The 26,184-nt window shown below is 47.0% G+C and overlaps 8 non-coding genes and 4 pseudogenes across 8 annotated transcripts; all 12 read left to right on the forward strand.

Annotated features, from left to right (window-relative positions):
- The first annotated feature begins 287 nt into the window (after positions 1-287).
- Positions 288-452, forward strand: LOC148996110 (U1 spliceosomal RNA). Its single transcript, XR_016148354.1, has one exon. It is a non-coding gene; the product is annotated as a U1 spliceosomal RNA (small nuclear RNA).
- Positions 453-1,565: 1,113 nt separating this feature from the next.
- LOC148996111 (U2 spliceosomal RNA) lies at positions 1,566-1,756 on the forward strand. The gene has a single exon (XR_016148301.1). It is a non-coding gene; the product is annotated as a U2 spliceosomal RNA (small nuclear RNA).
- Positions 1,757-2,085: 329 nt separating this feature from the next.
- On the forward strand, positions 2,086-2,250 carry LOC148996112 (U1 spliceosomal RNA). The gene has a single exon (XR_016148368.1). It is a non-coding gene; the product is annotated as a U1 spliceosomal RNA (small nuclear RNA).
- Positions 2,251-3,362: 1,112 nt separating this feature from the next.
- Positions 3,363-3,553, forward strand: LOC148996113 (U2 spliceosomal RNA). Its single transcript, XR_016148302.1, has one exon. It is a non-coding gene; the product is annotated as a U2 spliceosomal RNA (small nuclear RNA).
- A 329-nt stretch (positions 3,554-3,882) lies between these two features.
- Positions 3,883-4,047, forward strand: LOC148996114 (U1 spliceosomal RNA). Its single transcript, XR_016148386.1, has one exon. It is a non-coding gene; the product is annotated as a U1 spliceosomal RNA (small nuclear RNA).
- A 6,571-nt stretch (positions 4,048-10,618) lies between these two features.
- LOC148996115 (U2 spliceosomal RNA) lies at positions 10,619-10,792 on the forward strand (annotated as a pseudogene).
- A 329-nt stretch (positions 10,793-11,121) lies between these two features.
- Positions 11,122-11,286, forward strand: LOC148996116 (U1 spliceosomal RNA). Its single transcript, XR_016148407.1, has one exon. It is a non-coding gene; the product is annotated as a U1 spliceosomal RNA (small nuclear RNA).
- A 9,569-nt stretch (positions 11,287-20,855) lies between these two features.
- Positions 20,856-21,034, forward strand: LOC148996117 (U2 spliceosomal RNA; annotated as a pseudogene).
- A 327-nt stretch (positions 21,035-21,361) lies between these two features.
- On the forward strand, positions 21,362-21,526 carry LOC148996118 (U1 spliceosomal RNA). Its single transcript, XR_016148420.1, has one exon. It is a non-coding gene; the product is annotated as a U1 spliceosomal RNA (small nuclear RNA).
- A 1,113-nt stretch (positions 21,527-22,639) lies between these two features.
- On the forward strand, positions 22,640-22,751 carry LOC148996119 (U2 spliceosomal RNA; annotated as a pseudogene).
- A 1,660-nt stretch (positions 22,752-24,411) lies between these two features.
- LOC148996120 (U2 spliceosomal RNA) lies at positions 24,412-24,585 on the forward strand (annotated as a pseudogene).
- Positions 24,586-24,913: 328 nt separating this feature from the next.
- LOC148996121 (U1 spliceosomal RNA) lies at positions 24,914-25,078 on the forward strand. The gene has a single exon (XR_016148434.1). It is a non-coding gene; the product is annotated as a U1 spliceosomal RNA (small nuclear RNA).
- Positions 25,079-26,184: the final 1,106 nt, after the last annotated feature.

Raw genomic sequence — 26,184 nt, forward strand, 5'->3', positions numbered from 1 at the left:
AAGGTGATAATGGAGCTAGTGTGAGTGGGTGTTGTAGGTGATCATGTGCTATACTAGCCTGGGTAGAATTGTGGTGTAAAAACAAGACAAAAATGAACCCCTGTTCCTCTGTCAGTTTAACATCTGATCCATCCACTATTCGGGGACGGCGCATTATGTACATTTATGGCTCATGGAGCCGGATGCGGAGCGTGCAAAAAAAAAAAAAGCCCCTTTTTTGACTGGCAAACCGCTGGTGAGGATTGGGGAGAGGGACAGGGTGCTTCTGACTGAAGGCCTGGGAATTCATACTTACCTGGCAGGGGAGACACCATGATCAGGAAGGTGGTTCACCCAGGGCGAGGCTCGGCCATTGCACTCTGGGTTGTGCTGACCCCTGCGAATTCCCCAAATGTGGGAATCTCGACTGCATAATTTATGGTAGTGGGGGACTGCGTTCGCGCTCTCCCCTGGACAACACTGGTTAAAAGGGCAGATTGTTAAAGCTCCACTTGAGGTTCTTTTTTTTTTTTTTTTTTTTTCTCCACTTCTTCAATATCCAGAGGCAGTCCAGAGAGTTGAACTGCGGCGGTTGCTCGAGAGATACGTAACAGTCTAGGACCGGTCTGTGTGAGGAGGGTTTTCTTTTTTCTCCTCAATTCTTCAAATAGTCTCCAATATTTGACGGACGACTTAGTTCACAGCAGTTGTCCTGGAGGCAAAGTTGTTCGGAATGAGGAGTTCTATCATGTGGTATGAAAACATTGTGCGCGTGTGAAACGTCACGTGATATACAGCCACCCATGTTGTGTTTTTTTCTGTTTACAGCGCCACCAAGTGGCCAGTCGCCGCATTCCTCTTCACGTGACCACGGGCTGAGCCCGTACACAGGTGTACCGAGTTGGGTGCAATTGTCTCATTCCGTTGGAGAGTTATAGCCGTTTAAGTAAAGCCCGCCTCGCCCACCCCCAACGTTTTGGCGTACCGTCGCCAACGTGGATGGAAATTCCAACTGTTTCCCGATCCCTGTTGGCAGTCGGACTCCAGAGAATCTTTCTGCACCGGTTTGGGTCAGATCGGGCAAAAAACCTAGGACTAGTGTGCAAAAGTAGGTTTTTCAGAAAATCCAAAATACCCGAAAATCTCGCCAGCGCGACCACCCAATCCGAGGCATGCATCTTGTTCGGCTCGAGCCAAGGATTCCGGTGATGTAAGACACTTGGGTCTGCGACCGACGGTCGAGGAGTTACGAGCCATTTCGTACTTTTGATCGCTGCAGCGCCACCTTGGGGCCGATCGGGGCGAGCCTTGGTGAGGTTGTAGTACCGGGCCGGTCCTACCATCCCTCAGAGTTTCAAGTCTCTACCACGGACGCTTTGGTCCGCCCGCTCACTTTTAAGGCGGAATGTTGATGATCCAAAATCCCAGGTTGCACTCCAGAGTGTCGTGCTGTGCACTCTGTTGTGATCCATTTTCGGTGTCAACCAATCTGAGCTGAGCTTGTTTGCCGGCGACCTTAGACCCTCTCGCCGCGGCCCAGGTGGGCGTGGCCTTTGCCGGCTCCCCCGCCTCGGCGTCGCTGCGTCATCGCTTCTCGGCCTTTTGGCTAAGATCAAGTGTAGTATCTGTTCTTATCAGTTTAATATCTGATACGTGCCCTACCCGGGCACCACATATTAAATTGATTTTTGGTCCTGGGAGATGGAATAGGGGCTTGCTCCGTCCACTCCACGCATCGACCCGGTATTGCAGTACTTCTGGGAACGGTGCACCCTCCTAAAGTGTTCAATGAAAGAGTTGTAGTGGTCTTGTGTGGCAGAAGGTGATAATGGAGCTAGTGTGAGTGGGTGTTGTAGGTGATCATGTGCTATACTAGCCTGGGTAGAATTGTGGTGTAAAAACAAGACAAAAATGAACCCCTGTTCCTCTGTCAGTTTAACATCTGATCCATCCACTATTCGGGGACGGCGCATTATGTACATTTATGGCTCATGGAGCCGGATGCGGAGCGTGCAAAAAAAAAAAAAGCCCCTTTTTTGACTGGCAAACCGCTGGTGAGGATTGGGGAGAGGGACAGGGTGCTTCTGACTGAAGGCCTGGGAATTCATACTTACCTGGCAGGGGAGACACCATGATCAGGAAGGTGGTTCACCCAGGGCGAGGCTCGGCCATTGCACTCTGGGTTGTGCTGACCCCTGCGAATTCCCCAAATGTGGGAATCTCGACTGCATAATTTATGGTAGTGGGGGACTGCGTTCGCGCTCTCCCCTGGACAACACTGGTTAAAAGGGCAGATTGTTAAAGCTCCACTTGAGGTTCTTTTTTTTTTTTTTTTTTTTCTCCACTTCTTCAATATCCAGAGGCAGTCCAGAGAGTTGAACTGCGGCGGTTGCTCGAGAGATACGTAACAGTCTAGGACCGGTCTGTGTGAGGAGGGTTTTCTTTTTTCTCCTCAATTCTTCAAATAGTCTCCAATATTTGACGGACGACTTAGTTCACAGCAGTTGTCCTGGAGGCAAAGTTGTTCGGAATGAGGAGTTCTATCATGTGGTATGAAAACATTGTGCGCGTGTGAAACGTCACGTGATATACAGCCACCCATGTTGTGTTTTTTTCTGTTTACAGCGCCACCAAGTGGCCAGTCGCCGCATTCCTCTTCACGTGACCACGGGCTGAGCCCGTACACAGGTGTACCGAGTTGGGTGCAATTGTCTCATTCCGTTGGAGAGTTATAGCCGTTTAAGTAAAGCCCGCCTCGCCCACCCCCAACGTTTTGGCGTACCGTCGCCAACGTGGATGGAAATTCCAACTGTTTCCCGATCCCTGTTGGCAGTCGGACTCCAGAGAATCTTTCTGCACCGGTTTGGGTCAGATCGGGCAAAAAACCTAGGACTAGTGTGCAAAAGTAGGTTTTTCAGAAAATCCAAAATACCCGAAAATCTCGCCAGCGCGACCACCCAATCCGAGGCATGCATCTTGTTCGGCTCGAGCCAAGGATTCCGGTGATGTAAGACACTTGGGTCTGCGACCGACGGTCGAGGAGTTACGAGCCATTTCGTACTTTTGATCGCTGCAGCGCCACCTTGGGGCCGATCGGGGCGAGCCTTGGTGAGGTTGTAGTACCGGGCCGGTCCTACCATCCCTCAGAGTTTCAAGTCTCTACCACGGACGCTTTGGTCCGCCCGCTCACTTTTAAGGCGGAATGTTGATGATCCAAAATCCCAGGTTGCACTCCAGAGTGTCGTGCTGTGCACTCTGTTGTGATCCATTTTCGGTGTCAACCAATCTGAGCTGAGCTTGTTTGCCGGCGACCTTAGACCCTCTCGCCGCGGCCCAGGTGGGCGTGGCCTTTGCCGGCTCCCCCGCCTCGGCGTCGCTGCGTCATCGCTTCTCGGCCTTTTGGCTAAGATCAAGTGTAGTATCTGTTCTTATCAGTTTAATATCTGATACGTGCCCTACCCGGGCACCACATATTAAATTGATTTTTGGTCCTGGGAGATGGAATAGGGGCTTGCTCCGTCCACTCCACGCATCGACCCGGTATTGCAGTACTTCTGGGAACGGTGCACCCTCCTAAAGTGTTCAATGAAAGAGTTGTAGTGGTCTTGTGTGGCAGAAGGTGATAATGGAGCTAGTGTGAGTGGGTGTTGTAGGTGATCATGTGCTATACTAGCCTGGGTAGAATTGTGGTGTAAAAACAAGACAAAAATGAACCCCTGTTCCTCTGTCAGTTTAACATCTGATCCATCCACTATTCGGGGACGGCGCATTATGTACATTTATGGCTCATGGAGCCGGATGCGGAGCGTGCAAAAAAAAAAAAAGCCCCTTTTTTGACTGGCAAACCGCTGGTGAGGATTGGGGAGAGGGACAGGGTGCTTCTGACTGAAGGCCTGGGAATTCATACTTACCTGGCAGGGGAGACACCATGATCAGGAAGGTGGTTCACCCAGGGCGAGGCTCGGCCATTGCACTCTGGGTTGTGCTGACCCCTGCGAATTCCCCAAATGTGGGAATCTCGACTGCATAATTTATGGTAGTGGGGGACTGCGTTCGCGCTCTCCCCTGGACAACACTGGTTAAAAGGGCAGATTGTTAAAGCTCCACTTGAGGTTCTTTTTTTTTTTTTTTTTTTTCTCCACTTCTTCAATATCCAGAGGCAGTCCAGAGAGTTGAACTGCGGCGGTTGCTCGAGAGATACGTAACAGTCTAGGACCGGTCTGTGTGAGGAGGGTTTTCTTTTTTCTCCTCAATTCTTCAAATAGTCTCCAATATTTGACGGACGACTTAGTTCACAGCAGTTGTCCTGGAGGCAAAGTTGTTCGGAATGAGGAGTTCTATCATGTGGTATGAAAACATTGTGCGCGTGTGAAACGTCACGTGATATACAGCCACCCATGTTGTGTTTTTTTCTGTTTACAGCGCCACCAAGTGGCCAGTCGCCGCATTCCTCTTCACGTGACCACGGGCTGAGCCCGTACACAGGTGTACCGAGTTGGGTGCAATTGTCTCATTCCGTTGGAGAGTTATAGCCGTTTAAGTAAAGCCCGCCTCGCCCACCCCCAACGTTTTGGCGTACCGTCGCCAACGTGGATGGAAATTCCAACTGTTTCCCGATCCCTGTTGGCAGTCGGACTCCAGAGAATCTTTCTGCACCGGTTTGGGTCAGATCGGGCAAAAAACCTAGGACTAGTGTGCAAAAGTAGGTTTTTCAGAAAATCCAAAATACCCGAAAATCTCGCCAGCGCGACCACCCAATCCGAGGCATGCATCTTGTTCGGCTCGAGCCAAGGATTCCGGTGATGTAAGACACTTGGGTCTGCGACCGACGGTCGAGGAGTTACGAGCCATTTCGTACTTTTGATCGCTGCAGCGCCACCTTGGGGCCGATCGGGGCGAGCCTTGGTGAGGTTGTAGTACCGGGCCGGTCCTACCATCCCTCAGAGTTTCAAGTCTCTACCACGGACGCTTTGGTCCGCCCGCTCACTTTTAAGGCGGAATGTTGATGATCCAAAATCCCAGGTTGCACTCCAGAGTGTCGTGCTGTGCACTCTGTTGTGATCCATTTTCGGTGTCAACCAATCTGAGCTGAGCTTGTTTGCCGGCGACCTTAGACCCTCTCGCCGCGGCCCAGGTGGGCGTGGCCTTTGCCGGCTCCCCCGCCTCGGCGTCGCTGCGTCATCGCTTCTCGGCCTTTTGGCTAAGATCAAGTGTCTGGTCCCAAGGTAGAGACAGCGATCGCCTCTTGGAGGTTTTTCCGGCTCGGGTCCTTCCGTGACTTGAGCCTCAAACTTTTGAGAGGTACATTGATCCAGCTGCTTTTATTCCGGTTCGGTTTTAAGGTAAGACCTTTTTATCTATTTATTTATTTATTTATTTATTGTTTTAAGTTTTAGGCTGTTGGTGCCTCCACCATGTCGGCTGCCCGTGCCGGCATGCGGAGGCACCACAGCGTGCGGTTTTTATTTAAAGAGGTGAATGGTAAGCTCCTGGGGTTGTCACGTCTTGACTTCTCCAGGAAGCTGATCCAGAAAACCCTCAATTTTAAACCTGATGACTTGAACTGCTTGGTAACTCTCCCCCTGAACAAAGGTTTTGATTTAAGTTTCAAAAGCGCTTCCCTGTTAACTGAATTCTGGCAAAGGTTTGATGCATGCAAAGCCCAGTTTTCAATGTTTACTGTGGAAAAACTTTCTGACAATTCACTTAAAACCGTGATTGTCAGGATGTTTAATGAAACTGTGAATGGAGAAGACATTTGTGTCTGGTTGGGTAGATTTTGCACTGTTCGGGGGCAACCAGTCAAAGTGTTAGATGAAGACGGCATCTGGAATTGCTCCTGGCGAATTCCCATTAAACAATGGGAAGACGCCGGGGGCTACCAGGGCCTGAAACACCTACCTTCAATGATTGTGTTGGGAGAGAACAGAGGCTACATTCACTATCAAGGAATGCCTAAATTGTGCAGAAAGTGTGGGAGAATGGGGCATTTAGCCGATGCATGCAATGAATTAACATGTGGGAAGTGTAGAGGAATTGGTCATACTTTTGAAGAATGTACCATTGGCAGAAGGTGTAATCTTTGTGGTGAAACTAACCATCTCTACAGAGATTGCCCTAAAAGTTTTGCCAACAAATTGAAAGGTAACAAAATGGCCGCCCCACATGTGGAACAAACAAAAGAGCAAAGGAAGGAGGAGGCGGTCCCTGAGGTTTTGGCGGGAAATTCTATTTCCCAGCCAGCCTCAGGGAGTGGGCAGGAGGAAGGAAGTGGGGCGGCCATAGGGGCGGAGCCAAGTTTTAACAGCAAACAGAGTGAGGAAGCCGTTCCCCAACAAGAGATAAGCGAAAACAAAATAGAGGAGGAGGATGTAACGGCTTCCTCGCTCTACACCGTATCGGAGGTTAGCGTGGTGGATAGTGGGGGTGAATCCGAGGGTTCACTTCCCAATGCTCAGGTGCAAAAAAGGTCTGCGAGATCTCCTCTGCTTCAAACAGAGGAGAAAAGGCTGCGGGCATCGCTCCGGCTAGATAGTACCTCCTTGGTAGATCTAGACCGTGTGTGGCCCGCAGATTCTCCCAATGAAGTCTCCTTTTTGCACGTTAAGCTAATAACATCGTCGCCGAAGGATCCACAAGAGGCCCTCTCTGTGGACTCCAAGGTGACGAGCATTTGCCCTCCTGATCCCAGTTTTTCTGGGGAAAAGGAGAAGCAAGTGATACATGACATAACATGATTTTAATGTAACTTTCTGCAGTCTTTTGGTTTTATTCTTCTATTAATGCTTGTATTTTTAACCATACTGCTCATGGCCCTCACTATCTCTACAATCAATGTGAGAAGTGTGAGGTCTACTCTGCGAGCACAGAGTGTGTTATCCTTTTTAAAAACTTTTAAGTCAGATGTGTTTTTATTGCAAGAATGTGGTTTGCCTTTTTTAACAAATTACAGGAAGTGGGAGGAGATTTGGACCCCAGGATTTTCCATTTGGAGTGGGTCCAATTTTAACAAAAATGACGGTGTTGCTATTTTAATCAAAAATCCCAACCTTTTGGTGAAGGGCAGCACTGTGGTGAGGGACGGGCGGGCAATTTTAGCAAATCTGACTTTCTTAGGTAAGGATCTTAATATTTTAAATATGTATGGTTTTACAGAAAAAAATAACAGGTATGAGCTTTTAGAAGACTCGCAACCCCACATGCTAGGCAGGGCTCCCCTAGTGGTAGCAGGGGATTTTAATTGTGTTTTATCAAAAAATGACAGAAAGAGGGTAGGAGATGATTTTAAGGTAGACAAGACATCGGTTTTATTACAAAATATAGTCAAAGATTTTAAGTTAGTCGACTGTTTTAAAACAATGCATCAAAGAGAGGAGGGCTTCACCTGGTTCAGTGGTGACGGTGCCAGAGCCTCTCGAATTGACTATGTTTTTACAAGGGACCTCCCGCCGACCGATGCTACATTGACCCCCCTCTTTTTTTCCGATCACATGATGCTGTCTTGCACTCTTTCACTTCCCACGGGTGTGACTGCAGGGGGAGGGCTGTGGAAGCTGAACTGTTCCCTGTTAGAAGACGAGGAAGTGGTAAAAGAGTATAGGGAGCAGTTCAGCCAATGGCAGACCCTCCAGGACTTTTATGACTCACGTGCACAGTGGTGGGAGATGGTGAAACAAAGGACAGGACGGTTTTTTAAACAAATTGGGAGAGAAAAAAAGAATAAAGAAAAAAGACGCATGATGGGGTTGCAAAAAAGACTGCAGAGATATTTTAACCTTTTAAACAATGGATTGGATTTTACAAATGAAATAAAAGAAGTAAAGAAAGAAATGTCAGATCTGTCTGAAATAAAGACCAAAGGTGTCATTTTAAGATGTAAAGAAAGGGAGTTAGAGGAAGGAGAGAAGTGTACCAGATATTTTTTTAAAAAGACAATAGCTCGGGGAGGGTCCATTAATGCTTTAAAAACTTTTAGAGGGGAGGAAGTAAACACAACTGACCGGATTTTAGGGGAAATTGAAAGTTTTTACAGTAATTTATATGACACTAAAGAGGTACACAATGGCACCTTAGAGGACGTTTTAGGGGTTTTAGATAAAAAAGTTAAGAGTCCAAATGTGCTTTTATCCCAGGATTTTAATCTTTTAGAGTTGACAAAAGCTGTAAAGGGTTTTAAGAAGGGGAAGTCACCGGGCATGGACGGACTCCCCTTTGAGTTTTACCTGACTTTCTGGGACATTTTAGCACACGACTTACTTACAGTTTTTAAAGAATTTGAGACTCTTGACAGACTTCCAGACAGCTTTAGAGTAGGGATAGTTACACTACTGTACAAAAAAGGAGACAAGACTGACTTAAGAAACTGGCGACCAATCACTCTTTTAAATTATGATTGTAAACTTTTTAGTAAAATTTTAGCTACACGCATGTCGACCGTTTTAGAGGACGTAATCCACCTGGATCAAGCTTGCGCTGTGCCCGGCAGGAAGATCACGGACAGCCTAATACTGATCAGAGACGCCATCTGTTATGCGAGAGACAGAAACATTCGGCTTGTAGTCCTAAATTTAGACTTCGAAAAAGCATTTGATCGAGTTTCGCACCAGTACCTCCTTCAGGTACTGCAAAAAATGGGCTTTTCTGAGAGGTTTCTAGCTTGGGTGGGACTGCTGTATGAGGACTTAGGCAGCAAAATTCTTGTAAATGGGCATCTTACCAAAGCTGTAAATATCCGCAGCGGTGTCCGTCAGGGGTGTCCCTTATCTCCCCTTCTGTACGTGGCTTGTATTGAGCCACTGGCACAAATCTTGAGAAGGGATAAATGGATTAAAGGACTAGACATCCCAGGAACTGGTGGACTGACGGCGACCTGTGTTTTATATATGGACGACGTGACCCTTTTAGCGACTGACCTTTTATCGGTACGAAGAGCAATGGACTTGACTGACTGGTACGGTCGGGCCTCGGGCGCCAAGCTTAACAGGAGTAAGTCCGAGGCCCTGCTCTTCGGGCCGTGGGGGAACGTTGACAAAGGCGGACTAGATTTGGATTTTAAAGATAATAATTTGAAAATTTTAGGTGTGAAATTTGACAGGGAGGGTGGAGGACAGGGTAACTGGACTGACATGTTAGGGAAAGTTAGGCAAAGACTGGGCTTTTGGGGACTAAGACAACTGACGTATGAAGGCAAGATTTTAATTTTTAAAGCTGTGATTTTACCACTGATTTTACTTGTCTGTTCTGTTTTTAGTCCCCCAAGACGATTCCTAGCCAAGTTGGAGAGGGCGGTATTTTATTTCCTGTGGGGGTCCAAGTGGGAAAGACTCAAGAGGGAGGTCGTCAAAAAGAAAAAAGAGAATGGTGGGAAAGGCCTCCCAGACCCCCACCTGTTTTTAGGCAGCCGCTTTGCCGCCCTCCACATCCAGTATGCACTGACCCCATCCAGAGAACACAAGACAGCAGCCATGACCCGATTCTGGATGGGGTCATACCTAAGAAGCTTGAAAATTTTACCCATTGATCTTAAAAGTCCAGTGTCTTTTAATTTGTCAAAAGAACATCTTTTTATTAAGACATTTTTAAAGAAATACCTTTTAGAAACAAATGATGCCACTATTTTAACTAACCACAAGTCTCTTGTCTCTCTTGTGCAGGATCGAGAATCGGTGAGTCCAGTTCCAGGCCTCACACTAGGTGAGGCCAAAGACGTTTGGAGGAACGCAGCCCACCCAGCTCTCCAGAACAGGCTCAAGGACTTGTCGTGGATGGTGGCTCATGAGATCCTCCCGGTCAGGGCGGTCATGCACTCCAGAGGCATGGCCAAAAACCCCACCTGCCCACGGTCCGGATGTGGTTCCCCGGAGACCGTCCAACATCTGCTCTGGGAGTGCGGTGCTGCGCGGGACCTGTGGGCCAAGACCAGCCCCCTGGTTTTCCCGTGCCTGCCGGCGGGTCGGGCCCAGGTGGGATACAGGCTCGCCATCCTGGGGGTGGGTCAGGGCTTGAAGGAGCTAACATCACAGCAATTTACCTCGCTCTGGCTCACCCTCAACCATATCAAGGATGCCATCTGGGCCACCAGAAACCTGCTGGTGGGGAAACGCGTTACGGTGCCCCTCCACGCGTGCGAGCAATTAGTTAGATCTGCGCTGCAGGAGGCGCCGGACGTCGTCATTCGGATGGGGGGGCTGGGGTCACACCAAAGAGGTCCCGGCCACCCCCGACCCTGGCCGCCCGTAGATGCACCCTCACCACACCGGCTACGGGAACAGCGGGCCAGCGGGCCGGAGGAGAGGGGATCTCCGCTGGGCGCTGGAAGCGAGGAGTCCGGGGCCTGTTCTGGAGACCTGGAGTGAATGGACATTCTTGATAGGGACTCACCCTCGATCCTGTACAAGAGATGTTTTATGTGGCATAATTTATTGTTTTATTGGTTTTTATCTGACATGTTTTATTGTTTTATTCCTATTATTTAAACCATTTACCTTTCTTTTAAAACATACATGGACTTTTTACACAACACACAAACACAAGAAACTTTTAACAGTAAATAATGTGTCCCTTTTAATATGTGTAAAAATGTGATCTAAAAGAAAAAATGTACATGCAAATGGAAATAATGGAATGACACTGTGACAATAAAACTTTTCGAAAGAAAAAATCTGTTCTTATCAGTTTAATATCTGATACGTGCCCTACCCGGGCACCACATATTAAATTGATTTTTGGTCCTGGGAGATGGAATAGGGGCTTGCTCCGTCCACTCCACGCATCGACCCGGTATTGCAGTACTTCTGGGAACGGTGCACCCTCCTAAAGTGTTCAATGAAAGAGTTGTAGTGGTCTTGTGTGGCAGAAGGTGATAATGGAGCTAGTGTGAGTGGGTGTTGTAGGTGATCATGTGCTATACTAGCCTGGGTAGAATTGTGGTGTAAAAACAAGACAAAAATGAACCCCTGTTCCTCTGTCAGTTTAACATCTGATCCATCCACTATTCGGGGACGGCGCATTATGTACATTTATGGCTCATGGAGCCGGATGCGGAGCGTGCAAAAAAAAAAAAAGCCCCTTTTTTGACTGGCAAACCGCTGGTGAGGATTGGGGAGAGGGACAGGGTGCTTCTGACTGAAGGCCTGGGAATTCATACTTACCTGGCAGGGGAGACACCATGATCAGGAAGGTGGTTCACCCAGGGCGAGGCTCGGCCATTGCACTCTGGGTTGTGCTGACCCCTGCGAATTCCCCAAATGTGGGAATCTCGACTGCATAATTTATGGTAGTGGGGGACTGCGTTCGCGCTCTCCCCTGGACAACACTGGTTAAAAGGGCAGATTGTTAAAGCTCCACTTGAGGTTCTTTTTTTTTTTTTTTTTTTTCCTCCACTTCTTCAATATCCAGAGGCAGTCCAGAGAGTTGAACTGCGGCGGTTGCTCGAGAGATACGAAACAGTCTAGGACCGGTCTGTGTGAGGAGGGTTTTCTTTTTTCTCCTCAATTCTTCAAATAGTCTCCAATATTTGACGGACGACTTAGTTCACAGCAGTTGTCCTGGAGGCAAAGTTGTTCGGAATGAGGAGTTCTATCATGTGGTATGAAAACATTGTGCGCGTGTGAAACGTCACGTGATATACAGCCACCCATGTTGTGTTTTTTTCTGTTTACAGCGCCACCAAGTGGCCAGTCGCCGCATTCCTCTTCACGTGACCACGGGCTGAGCCCGTACACAGGTGTACCGAGTTGGGTGCAATTGTCTCATTCCGTTGGAGAGTTATAGCCGTTTAAGTAAAGCCCGCCTCGCCCACCCCCAACGTTTTGGCGTACCGTCGCCAACGTGGATGGAAATTCCAACTGTTTCCCGATCCCTGTTGGCAGTCGGACTCCAGAGAATCTTTCTGCACCGGTTTGGGTCAGATCGGGCAAAAAACCTAGGACTAGTGTGCAAAAGTAGGTTTTTCAGAAAATCCAAAATACCCGAAAATCTCGCCAGCGCGACCACCCAATCCGAGGCATGCATCTTGTTCGGCTCGAGCCAAGGATTCCGGTGATGTAAGACACTTGGGTCTGCGACCGACGGTCGAGGAGTTACGAGCCATTTCGTACTTTTGATCGCTGCAGCGCCACCTTGGGGCCGATCGGGGCGAGCCTTGGTGAGGTTGTAGTACCGGGCCGGTCCTACCATCCCTCAGAGTTTCAAGTCTCTACCACGGACGCTTTGGTCCGCCCGCTCACTTTTAAGGCGGAATGTTGATGATCCAAAATCCCAGGTTGCACTCCAGAGTGTCGTGCTGTGCACTCTGTTGTGATCCATTTTCGGTGTCAACCAATCTGAGCTGAGCTTGTTTGCCGGCGACCTTAGACCCTCTCGCCGCGGCCCAGGTGGGCGTGGCCTTTGCCGGCTCCCCCGCCTCGGCGTCGCTGCGTCATCGCTTCTCGGCCTTTTGGCTAAGATCAAGTATCTTGTCAGACGGTTGAGACTGCGATCGCCTCTTGTGGGACTTGGTCTCGTGTGTTGCTTGTCACACGGGACATACACCCTTCAGGAGGTATAGTGACAAGCGGCTTTTTATTGACGACTCGTTTTGCGAGGAATCCTCTGGTTTTTAAGGTAAGCAGGTTTTAATTTATTTATTATTGTGTATTTATTGTTTGAATTTTAGCCGCAGCGGGCTGGTGGTGCCTCCAACATGTCGGCTGCTCGTGCCGGCGTGAGGAGGCACCACAGCGTGCGTTTTAATTTCAAGCCAAAAGAGGATGGTACTCTCCTGACTTGTTCTAGATTGGATTTTTCACGGAAGTACATCCAACAGACTCTAGGTTTTAACCCCTTAACTGGCACCCCCCCTTTTGGCAATGGAGTGCAAACTGACATACCCATAATAAAATGGTTGTTGCTAATGAGTCCTTGTGACCACACACAAAACCAAGGTATCATTTAAAAGCTGACACTTGACAGTTTATTATGAAAGACTTAAAATTGTTCTGAGCAATTACTAACAGAGAGATAAATAAGCTCAAAAACAATGGACGAGAATTTTTTTTTTGTATATTATTTTTTTATGAAAAAGAAAAACACTAAAGGCAAATATATATGGGCCTGGAAACACAAGCAAACTAAAGCCATAGGTCTTAACAATGTATGTTTCAAATTTGAAGTTTATACAAGCAAAAATGAATTTTTTACAAAGATTTATTTCAGCGCATGTCTAGGCACCTACCCAAAAAGGCCACTTGGAGTCTCCAAAGGGACACTTGGTAACCACCTTTTACCATGAGCTAAAACAAGTTTGTTTGATCATTTCAATGGGTTTTCTTGATACAATATGACAAAGCACAATATATATACTTTATCTGGTATATTGTTTACCTCCTAAATGTTTATAAAAATGTGTGTGTTTGCATTTTTGGAAAGGGCACCAAAAGGACCCCAAAGTGACACTTGGCAACTTACTTGTAAAAAGTTTAACAAAGTCTTTGTTCACTACCATTCATTTAATGGTTAAGAACGACACATTATTTAGCAAATAAAAAGTTTTTATTTATATATTTGTATACATCTACAAACAAAAGTTTCTCTTTGTTATTAGCAATCAAGACAGTAATAAACATTTCTCAAAAAGTGAGCAGAAAAAGCTGATGTGCACAGGACTGTGACACTCACAAGATCGACGAGGAGGAGGGTCAGGCACCTTGCTTTTGGTGGGATGTCCAGCCAGTTCCAAAATCAGTGTCTCCCAGAATGCTTTTTGAGACATTGGCTTCTGGTTTTTAGCCTTAGCCAAATCCTGTTGCAGAATATTGGTGCTGAAGTGCCATCACTGTTGAACAACAAACAGGAAAAGAAAAGAAATTTAGATTTCTTAACATTTTTATAAATACACATTTATTTTCAAATGACCATTCACATACAGCAATCTACCTCTACACCCACAATTGTTGCCCTGATTGCTAATTTGCACTTTGAATACAATCTGTGAGGATCATTCACATACAGCAATTCACCTCTATAATAGCCACTCTATTGTTGCACTGATGGCACATTTACATTACCAATTTACAGATTTTATATTCAAATTATCATTCACATACAGCAAATCACCTCCATAGCCACTCTATTGTTGCACTGATTGCACATTTACACTTACCAGTTTACAGATTTTATATTCAAATTATCATTCACAAACAGGAATTCACCTCTATAGACACTCTTTTGTTGCCCTAATTGCACACACTACCATCTTATAGTGCAGACTGTAATCAGACAATAATAATGCCCTAAAATGCTATTTTTTCCTCACTAAACATTACTTGCTTCACATTATTTACTTACCACAAAGTGCTGGGCTGTCTCTTTCCTCTTGATCTCCCAGAGACAGCTGTAGATGTTGCAGCAACACATGGACACTTTGTCTGTTGTCTGGTACTCTCATCATAATCTGTTGAATTACACAACATGGATTAGAAACACGCCTAACACAACTGATTATCTTACATATAAATTACATTTTGTTCTCTGAAAAGTTTTGTTTGAACTTCGTCTTGCGTTCTACATACAAAACAATAGCCTATAGCTAAAGTTACAGAAATAATGTTCAATGTTGTAACGTTACACTTCTAATTCAGCGCTTGAATAACAATGGAATTGCACTGCATTTCAATGTACTTATAAGCCCCAATACTAGTGCAGAAAATCAAAACTAAAAAGCATTGTAACAAACTCACTAAAATGTTTAGAAACTTACCGATCTAAAACTGGATCGAGACCTGCCAAAAACATATCCTCTTCTTCAGAGACGGCGCTGGATACAGAACTCTCTTCTGAAAAATACACGTTTTCTTCATCCCAGCTTTGCAGAAGTTATTCCATTGCAGCAGTAGGAGAAATAACTTCTGTCCCCGACGTGAACCCATTGCAGCGACGAATGTAAACAGAGCGAGTGAACGCCAGCCAGCAGGTGTAGCATAGAGCAGAGCCTGGGTGTCATGACAACCTCGTCACGTGTGCGTAAATTTCCATGAAGCAAATGGTTGCGCGCACAAAGTAACACTGTTATAAACGCGAGATTATGTAAATCCGCACATGGGCGTATTCGTTATGCCATAGGCTTCAGATGGGTGGCAACAGAAAAGTTTCCCATTGCTATTGGTTTATTTTTTTACCACACATATTAGCATTATACATGATCACACGTCAGCAAAAGCGCCTGACATCCTTCAATACTTTCTATAATTACATGGCCAGTTTTCATCGGACATCTTCTGGACCGATCTCATTCATTTCCAGACACTCTACTAAAAACACTGATATGTTGTTTTCGTTGAATAATGTGCTAGATGTGGAGAGTTCGTCGAATAAACAGGACAACGCCCCATGTGATTAGCAAATGTCAGGATGTAAACAATAGAAGTAATATGGATATTTTTAACAGTTTGCATGTTTTTAGACAATTTTTTTCCCATGGACATCATATACTGGACTCTTCACGTGGTAAAAAGACCGATGTCATCATTATTGTGCCAAGCATTACATTTACACAACATAAAAAGGTAAGCCCCCCCACCCCCCTTCATAGTTGTATCACGTTGTTAAAGTTGATACAGAATAACAAAAAACGGCAGCAAAGTTTTCTTGATTGTATAATGCTTATATCGAAATGAATATACAATGTCGTAGCTTTCCAACAATGTATTGGTTAACCTTATAACTTGACAAATAGATATTGTAAACACGCGATTAATGTAAACAATACAAGTTGGGATCACTGGTGATCCCATGCCAGGCAAGGGGTTTTAAAGCAATGGATATAAACTGTTTGTTGACTCTGCCCCAAAATCGGGGTTTTGATGTAAGTTTTGCATCCGCTAATCTGCTGAATACTTTCTGGTCTCGGTTTGAAACATGCAAAGCCAATTTCTCCATGTTCACAGTGGAAAAGCTGACTGATAATTCACTGAAAGTTGTGATTGTCAGGATGTTTAATGAAACTGTGAGTGGAGAGGACATTGTTGTGTGGTTGGCAAGATATTGCTCTATTCGCGGACAACCAGTCAAGGTATTAGACGAAGACGGTATCTGGAGCTGTGCGTGGAGAGTGCCCATACAACAATGGGCAGATCCCAACAGCTACCATGGCCTAGGTCAAATACCATCAATGATTGTGTTGGGGGAGAATAGAGGCTACATTCACTACCAAGGGATGCCCAAGCTATGTCGTAAGTGTGGCAAACTTGGACATCTCGCCGAGGCATGTCAGGAAATAATTTGCAGAAAGTGTAGAGAGATTGGGCACACCTTTGAAGAGTGCCACAATGGCAGAAAGTGCAATCTTTGTGGAGAGTCATCCCATCTCTACAGAGATTGCCCGAAAAGTTTTGCCAACAAACTTAAAAGCAACAAAATGGCCGCCCCACAAACAGATCAAAGGGAAGAACAAAGGAAGGAGGAGGTGATCCCTGAGGTTTTGGCGGGAATTTCAAATTCCCAGCCAGCCTCAGGGATTGGTCAGGAAAGAGGAAGTGGGGCGGCCACAGGGGCGGAGCCACAAATGGAAACGGAACAGGGGGAGGAAACCACTCCCAGGCTAGACAAAGGCAAAGAAATAGAAAATGGAGAGGACGAAACGGTTTCCTCCCTCAATACCGTCTCGGAGGTGAGTATGCCCTCCAGTGGGAGTGAAGTTGAATCTTCACTCCCAAATGCTCAAGTGCAGAAGAGAACTGCGGGATCTCCTCTGTGTATAACAGTGGAGAAAAGGCAGAGGGCCACACTTTGGCCAGATAGTTCCTCCCCGGAAGTTCTGGACCGCGTCTGGCCCTCAGAATCCCCCAATGAAGTTTCTTTTCTGCATTTCAAGCTGAGAACATCGACACCGAAAGGGTCACAAGAGTTCAGCTCTGTGGATCCGGAGGTGTCAAACTCTTGCCCCCCTGAACCCAGTCCCCATGGGAGAGGGGAGAGGCAGGAGGCACAGGGAATTATATGATTTTATTTGTTTAAAGTTGTAACCTTTTAAAAATGTATGTTTTAAGCTCCATGCCTTTCTATTTAATACTGCTCATGGCCCTCACAATCTCGACTATCAATGTGAGAAGTGTGAGGTCCACGTCTCGAGCACAGAGCATTTTTACCTTTCTAAAATCATGTAATTCAGATATGTTTTTATTACAAGAGTGTGCTTTGCCTTTTTTAACTCAGTACAGGAAATGGGAAGAGATGTGGACCTCTGGACCCTCAATATGGAGTGGGTCAAATTTTAATCGAAACGATGGAGTCGCTATACTGATTAAAAATCCCAATATCTTGGTAAAGGGCAGCACAGTGGTGAGGGACGGACGGGCACTTTTAGCAAACATGACCTTTTTAGGGAGGGATTTTAAAGTGTGCAATGTATATGGTTTTACGGAAATAAATGAAAGGTATGAGCTTTTAGAGGACTTGCAGCCCCACATGCTGGGGAGGGCTCCCCTTGTAGTAGCAGGGGATTTTAACTGTGTTTTAACTAGAGCAGATAGGAAAAGAACAGGGGATGATTTTAGAGTGGACAAAACATCAGTTTTACTGCAAAGCTTAGTCAGAGATTTTAAACTAGTTGACTGTTTTAAAAGTCTGCATCCAAGAGAGGAGGGCTTCACCTGGATCAGTGGTGATGGCACCAAAGCCTCTCGTATTGACTATGTTTTTACATGTGAATGCCCACCAACTGATGCTAGATTGACTCCCGTTTACTTTTCTGATCACGCAATGCTATCCTGCACCCTTGCACTAACCACGGACGTGACAGTAGGCAGAGGGATTTGGAAACTAAACTGCTCCCTGTTGCAGGATGAAGAGATAGTCAGAGAATACAGGGAGCAGTTTAGCCAATGGCAGACTCTCCAAGACTTCTTTGATTCACGAGCACTGTGGTGGGAAATGGTGAAGGGTAGGACTCAGATGTTTTTTAGAAAGAAGGGAAAAGAGAAGAGAAAAAAGGAAAAGAGGTGCATGGTGGGGCTGCAAAAGAGGTTACAACGATATTTTAATCTTTTAAACAATGGTCTTGATTTTAGTAAAGAAATAAATGAAATTAAAAGAGTAATGTCTGCTTATGAACAAGAAAAAAGTAAAGGAGTAATACTTAGAAGTAAAGAACAAGAGTTGGAAGAAGGTGAAAAATGTACACGCTATTTTTTTAAAAAGATTATAACAAAAGGTGGGGGAATAACAAGATTAAAAACAGGTGGGGAAGAAGTGAAAGATACAGAGGGAATTTTAAAGCAAGTGGAACATTTCTTCTCAGAATTATACAATGAAAAAATAGTGGAAGAGGATGCAGTAAAAGAAATACTAACTCTCTTAGAAAAAAAAATTAATAAGGAGTGTGCCTTTTTAACACAGGATTTTACGGTTCTCGAGTTGACAGAATGTAGAAAGGGTTTTAAAAAGGGGAAGTCCCCAGGGATGGATGGACTTCCCCTGGAATTTTATGAAACATTCTGGGACATTTTAGCACACAATCTATTGACCGTTTTTAAAGAGTTTGACAGACTGGACATATTACCCGACAGTTTTAGATCAGGGATAGTATCACTTCTACACAAGAAAGGAGACAAAGCAGACTTAAAAAATTGGAGACCAATCACCCTTTTAAATTTTGACTGTAAAATTTTTAGTAAACTTTTAGCTAGTCGTATGTCAAAAATCTTAGAGGACGTGATCCACCCGGATCAAGCGTGCGCTGTGCCAGGGAGGAAGATCACGGACAGCCTGATTTTGATAAGGGACGCAATCTGTTTTGCGAGAGACAGAAACAATCGGCTTATAGTTCTAAATTTAGACTTTGAGAAAGCATTTGACAGAGTCTCGCACCAATACCTGTTTCAGGTACTGGAAAAATTGGGGCTGCCAGGGAGGGTTCTAAAGTGGGTGGGGATGCTGTATAAAGACATAACCAGCAGAATTCTTGTAAATGGGCACCTGACAAAAGCAGTAACTGTATGCAGCGGCGTCCGTCAAGGGTGTCCGTTATCTCCGCTCCTGTATGTGGTTTGCATCGAACCACTGGCACAACTCTTGAGAAGGGACCAATGGATCAAAGGACTGAAAATTCCAGGTACAAAAGGACTGACGGACTTAAAATGTGTTTTATACATGGACGATGTGACAATTTTAACAACTGACCTTTTATCAGTACAGAGAGCACTTGACCTGACTGACCAGTACGGGCGAGCCTCTGGAGCAAAACTCAATAGAAATAAGTCCGAGGCCCAGCTTTTTGGACCATGGGGTGACATAGACGCGACAGGACTAGACGTGAATTTTAAGGAAACTGACATTAGGATTTTAGGAGTAAAGTTTGACAAAGAGGGGGGCGGACAAGGAAATTGGACAGAAATGGTAGGGAAAGTTAGACAACGACTGGGCTTTTGGAGACTACGGACACTGACAATGGAAGGAAAAATTTTAATTTATAAAGCTGTGATCTTACCCTTGTTTTTATTGCTTTGCTCTGTTTTTAGGCCACCAAGGTTCTTCCTCCTGACAGTCGAGAGGGCAGTGTTTTATTTCTTCTGGGGGTCAAAGTGGGAGCGCCTCAAAAGAGAAGTTGTGAAGAAGAGGAAAGAGAATGGAGGGAAAGGCCTCCCCGACCCCTATCTTTTTTTAGCAAGTAGATTCACAGCACTGCATTTTAAATATGCAATAAACCCCTCCAGAGAAAACAAAACTGCAGCAATGGTCAGATTTTGGATGGGGTCATATCTGCGTAGTTTGAAAGTTTTACCTGTCGACCTGACTGTCCCAGTGTCTTTTAACCTTCCACAAGAATATTGTTTTATTAAAACCTTTTTAAAAAGACACGATTTAGAGAATCAGGATGTCAACGTTTTAACAAATCATAAGTCTCTCATCTCTCTTGTGCAGGATCGGGAATCGGTGTGTCCGGTTCCAGGCCTCACACTAGGTGAGGCCAAAGACGTTTGGAGGAACGCAGCCCACCCGGCTCTCCAGAACAGGCTTAAGGACTTGTCGTGGATGGTGGCCCATGAGATCCTCCCGGTCAGGGCGGTTATGCACTCCAGAGGCATGGCCAAAAACTCCACCTGCCCACGGTCCGGATGTGGTTCCCCGGAGACCGTCTACCATCTGCTCTGGGAGTGCGGTGCTGCGCGGGACCTGTGGGCCAAGACCAGCCCCCTGTATTTCCCGTGCCTGCCGGCGGGTCGGGCTCAGATGGGATACAGGCTCGCCATCCTGGGGGTGGGTCAGGGCTTGAAGGAGCTAACATCACAGCAATTTACCTCGCTCTGGCTCACCCTCAACCACATCAAGGATGCCATCTGGGCCACCAGAAACCTGCTGGTGGGGAAACGCGTTACGGTGCCCCTCCACGCGTGCGAGCGAATAGTTAGATCTGCGCTGCAGGAGGCGCCGGACGTCGTTATTCGGATGGGGGGGCTGGGGTCACACCAAAGAGGTCCCGGCCACCCCCGACCCTGGCCGCCCGTAGATGCACCCTCACCACACCGGCTACGGGAACAGCGGGCCAGCGGGCCGGAGGAGAGGGGATCTCCGCTGGGCATCAGAAGCGAGGAATCTGGGGCCTGTTCTGGAGACCTGGAGTGAATGGACAATCTTGATAGGGACTCATCCGCGATCCTGCACAAGAGACAATGTCTCAGTTGGCATATTTTATTGTTTTATTGTTTTATTTTGTTGTATTTACTGCTATTGTATTTTCATTCCTTTTACCTTCTTTTAAAAACCAACATTTTACACACATGGACTTTTACACGACACATCACCCAATACTGGTTTTTAACTTTTAATGTGTCATTTTCTTTTAAAGACATGTGGAATGTTTAAAAGATAAATGTGGAAGTGTAAAGAATGAATTTGTAACAATAAACTTTTTTCGAAAGAAAGAAAATCTGTTCTTATCAGTTTAATATCTGATACGTGCCCTACCCGGGCACCACATATTAAATTGATTTTTGGTCCTGGGAGATGGAATAGGGGCTTGCTCCGTCCACTCCACGCATCGACCCGGTATTGCAGTACTTCTGGGAACGGTGCACCCTCCTAAAGTGTTCAATGAAAGAGTTGTAGTGGTCTTGTGTGGCAGAAGGTGATAATGGAGCTAGTGTGAGTGGGTGTTGTAGGTGATCATGTGCTATACTAGCCTGGGTAGAATTGTGGTGTAAAAACAAGACAAAAATGAACCCCTGTTCCTCTGTCAGTTTAACATCTGATCCATCCACTATTCGGGGACGGCGCATTATGTACATTTATGGCTCATGGAGCCGGATGCGGAGCGTGCAAAAAAAAAAAGCCCCTTTTTTGACTGGCAAACCGCTGGTGAGGATTGGGGAGAGGGACAGGGTGCTTCTGACTGAAGGCCTGGGAATTCATACTTACCTGGCAGGGGAGACACCATGATCAGGAAGGTGGTTCACCCAGGGCGAGGCTCGGCCATTGCACTCTGGGTTGTGCTGACCCCTGCGAATTCCCCAAATGTGGGAATCTCGACTGCATAATTTATGGTAGTGGGGGACTGCGTTCGCGCTCTCCCCTGGACAACACTGGTTAAAAGGGCAGATTGTTAAAGCTCCACTTGAGGTTCTTTTTTTTTTTTTTTTTTTTCCTCCACTTCTTCAATATCCAGAGGCAGTCCAGAGAGTTGAACTGCGGCGGTTGCTCGAGAGATACGAAACAGTCTAGGACCGGTCTGTGTGAGGAGGGTTTTCTTTTTTCTCCTCAATTCTTCAAATAGTCTCCAATATTTGACGGACGACTTAGTTCACAGCAGTTGTCCTGGAGGCAAAGTTGTTCGGAATGAGGAGTTCTATCATGTGGTATGAAAACATTGTGCGCGTGTGAAACGTCACGTGATATACAGCCACCCATGTTGTGTTTTTTTCTGTTTACAGCGCCACCAAGTGGCCAGTCGCCGCATTCCTCTTCACGTGACCACGGGCTGAGCCCGTACACAGGTGTACCGAGTTGGGTGCAATTGTCTCATTCCGTTGGAGAGTTATAGCCGTTTAAGTAAAGCCCGCCTCGCCCACCCCCAACGTTTTGGCGTACCGTCGCCAACGTGGATGGAAATTCCAACTGTTTCCCGATCCCTGTTGGCAGTCGGACTCCAGAGAATCTTTCTGCACCGGTTTGGGTCAGATCGGGCAAAAAACCTAGGACTAGTGTGCAAAAGTAGGTTTTTCAGAAAATCCAAAATACCCGAAAATCTCGCCAGCGCGACCACCCAATCCGAGGCATGCATCTTGTTCGGCTCGAGCCAAGGATTCCGGTGATGTAAGACACTTGGGTCTGCGACCGACGGTCGAGGAGTTACGAGCCATTTCGTACTTTTGATCGCTGCAGCGCCACCTTGGGGCCGATCGGGGCGAGCCTTGGTGAGGTTGTAGTACCGGGCCGGTCCTACCATCCCTCAGAGTTTCAAGTCTCTACCACGGACGCTTTGGTCCGCCCGCTCACTTTTAAGGCGGAATGTTGATGATCCAAAATCCCAGGTTGCACTCCAGAGTGTCGTGCTGTGCACTCTGTTGTGATCCATTTTCGGTGTCAACCAATCTGAGCTGAGCTTGTTTGCCGGCGACCTTAGACCCTCTCGCCGCGGCCCAGGTGGGCGTGGCCTTTGCCGGCTCCCCCGCCTCGGCGTCGCTGCGTCATCGCTTCTCGGCCTTTTGGCTAAGATCAAGTGTAGTATCTGTTCTTATCAGTTTAATATCTGATACGTGCCCTACCCGGGCACCCTACCCGGGCCTCGGGCGCCAAGCTTAACAGGAGTAAGTCCGAGGCCCTGCTCTTCGGGCCGTGGGGCGACATGGACACAGGAGGACTAGATTTGGATTTTAAAGAAAATGATTTGAAAATTTTAGGTGTGAAATTTGACAGGGAGGGTGGAGGACAAGGTAACTGGACTGACATGTTAGGGAAAGTTAGGCAAAGACTGGGCTTTTGGGGACTAAGACAACTGACGCTAGAAGGCAAGATTTTAATTTTTAAAGCTGTGATTTTACCACTGATTTTACTTGTCTGTTCTGTTTTTAGTCCCCCAAGACGATTCCTAGCCAAGTTGGAGAGGGCGGTATTTTACTTCCTGTGGGGGTCCAAGTGGGAAAGACTCAAGAGGGAGGTCGTCAAAAAGAAAAAAGAGAATGGCGGGAAAGGCCTCCCAGACCCCCACCTGTTTTTAGGCAGCCGCTTTGCCGCCCTCCACATCCAGTATGCACTGACCCCATCCAGAGAACACAAGACAGCAGCCATGACCCGATTCTGGATGGGGTCATACCTAAGAAGCTTGAAAATTTTACCCATTGATCTTAAAAGTCCAGTGTCTTTTAATTTGTCAAAAGAACACCTTTTTATTAAGACATTTTTAAAGAAATACCTTTTAGAAACAAATGATGCCACTATTTTAACTAACCACAAGTCTCTTGTCTCTCTTGTGCAGGATCGAGAATCGGTGAGTCCAGTTCCAGGCCTCACACTAGGTGAGGCCAAAGACGTTTGGAGGAACGCAGCCCACCCAGCTCTCCAGAACAGGCTCAAGGACTTGTCGTGGATGGTGGCTCATGAGATCCTCCCGGTCAGGGCGGTCATGCACTCCAGAGGCATGGCCAAAAACCCCACCTGCCCACGGTCCGGATGTGGTTCCCCGGAGACCGTCCAACATCTGCTCTGGGAGTGCGGCGCTACGCGGGACCTGTGGGCCAAGACCGGCCCCCTGTTTTTCCCGTGCCTGCCGGCGGGTCGGGCCCAGGTGGACTACAAGCTCGCCATCCTGGGGGTGGGTCAGGGCTTGAAGGAGTTGACACCACCAACGTTTGCCTCGCTCTGGCTCACCCTCAACCATATAAAGGATGCCATCTGGGCCACCAGAAACCTGCTGGTGGGGAAACGCGTGACGGTCCCCCTCCACGCGTGCGAGCAAAGAATAAGATCAACGCTGCAGGGTGGGCCGCACGTCGTTATTCGGATGGGGGGGCCGGGGTCACACGGAGAGGGTCCCGTTCGCCACCGTACATGGCTGCCCGTAGATGCACCCTCACCACTCTGGCTACGGGAACAGCGGGCCAGCGGGCCGGAGGAGAGGGGATCTCCGCTGGGCACTGGAAGCGGGGAGTCCGAGGCCTGTACTGGAGACCTGGAGTGAATGGACATTCTTGATAGGGACTCACCCTCGATCCTGTACAAGAGATGTTTTATGTGGCATAATTTATTGTTTTATTGTTTTTTATCTGACATGTTTTATTGTTTTATTCCTATTATTTGAACCATTTACCTGTCTTTTAAAACATACATGGACTTTTTACACAACACACAAACACAAGAAACTTTTAACAGTAAATAATGTGTCCCTTTTAATATGTGTAAAAATGTGATCTAAAAGAAAAAATGTACATGCAAATGGAAATAATGGAATGACACTGTGACAATAAAACTTTTCGAAAGAAAAAATCTGTTCTTATCAGTTTAATATCTGATACGTGCCCTACCCGGGCACCACATATTAAATTGATTTTTGGTCCTGGGAGATGGAATAGGGGCTTGCTCCGTCCACTCCACGCATCGACCCGGTATTGCAGTACTTCTGGGAACGGTGCACCCTCCTAAAGTGTTCAATGAAAGAGTTGTAGTGGTCTTGTGTGGCAGAAGGTGATAATGGAGCTAGTGTGAGTGGGTGTTGTAGGTGATCATGTGCTATACTAGCCTGGGTAGAATTGTGGTGTAAAAACAAGACAAAAATGAACCCCTGTTCCTCTGTCAGTTTAACATCTGATCCATCCACTATTCGGGGACGGCGCATTATGTACATTTATGGCTCATGGAGCCGGATGCGGAGCGTGCAAAAAAAAAAAAGCCCCTTTTTTGACTGGCAAACCGCTGGTGAGGATTGGGGAGAGGGACAGGGTGCTTCTGACTGAAGGCCTGGGAATTCATACTTACCTGGCAGGGGAGACACCATGATCAGGAAGGTGGTTCACCCAGGGCGAGGCTCGGCCATTGCACTCTGGGTTGTGCTGACCCCTGCGAATTCCCCAAATGTGGGAATCTCGACTGCATAATTTATGGTAGTGGGGGACTGCGTTCGCGCTCTCCCCTGGACAACACTGGTTAAAAGGGCAGATTGTTAAAGCTCCACTTGAGGTTCTTTTTTTTTTTTTTTTTTTCCTCCACTTCTTCAATATCCAGAGGCAGTCCAGAGAGTTGAACTGCGGCGGTTGCTCGAGAGATACGAAACAGTCTAGGACCGGTCTGTGTGAGGAGGGTTTTCTTTTTTCTCCTCAATTCTTCAAATAGTCTCCAATATTTGACGGACGACTTAGTTCACAGCAGTTGTCCTGGAGGCAAAGTTGTTCGGAATGAGGAGTTCTATCATGTGGTATGAAAACATTGTGCGCGTGTGAAACGTCACGTGATATACAGCCACCCATGTTGTGTTTTTTTCTGTTTACAGCGCCACCAAGTGGCCAGTCGCCGCATTCCTCTTCACATGACCACGGGCTGAGCCCGTACACAGGTGTACCGAGTTGGGTGCAATTGTCTCATTCCGTTGGAGAGTTATAGCCGTTTAAGTAAAGCCCGCCTCGCCCACCCCCAACGTTTTGGCGTACCGTCGCCAACGTGGATGGAAATTCCAACTGTTTCCCGATCCCTGTTGGCAGTCGGACTCCAGAGAATCTTTCTGCACCGGTTTGGGTCAGATCGGGCAAAAAACCTAGGACTAGTGTGCAAAAGTAGGTTTTTCAGAAAATCCAAAATACCCGAAAATCTCGCCAGCGCGACCACCCAATCCGAGGCATGCATCTTGTTCGGCTCGAGCCAAGGATTCCGGTGATGTAAGACACTTGGGTCTGCGACCGACGGTCGAGGAGTTACGAGCCATTTCGTACTTTTGATCGCTGCAGCGCCACCTTGGGGCCGATCGGGGCGAGCCTTGGTGAGGTTGTAGTACCGGGCCGGTCCTACCATCCCTCAGAGTTTCAAGTCTCTACCACGGACGCTTTGGTCCGCCCGCTCACTTTTAAGGCGGAATGTTGATGATCCAAAATCCCAGGTTGCACTCCAGAGTGTCGTGCTGTGCACTCTGTTGTGATCCATTTTCGGTGTCAACCAATCTGAGCTGAGCTTGTTTGCCGGCGACCTTAGACCCTCTCGCCGCGGCCCAGGTGGGCGTGGCCTTTGCCGGCTCCCCCGCCTCGGCGTCGC

The sequence above is a fragment of the Pimephales promelas genome, chromosome 2 (genome assembly GCF_988280905.1).
Source record: "Pimephales promelas chromosome 2, fPimPro1.hap1.1, whole genome shotgun sequence".
NCBI lineage: Eukaryota > Metazoa > Chordata > Actinopteri > Cypriniformes > Leuciscidae > Pimephales > Pimephales promelas.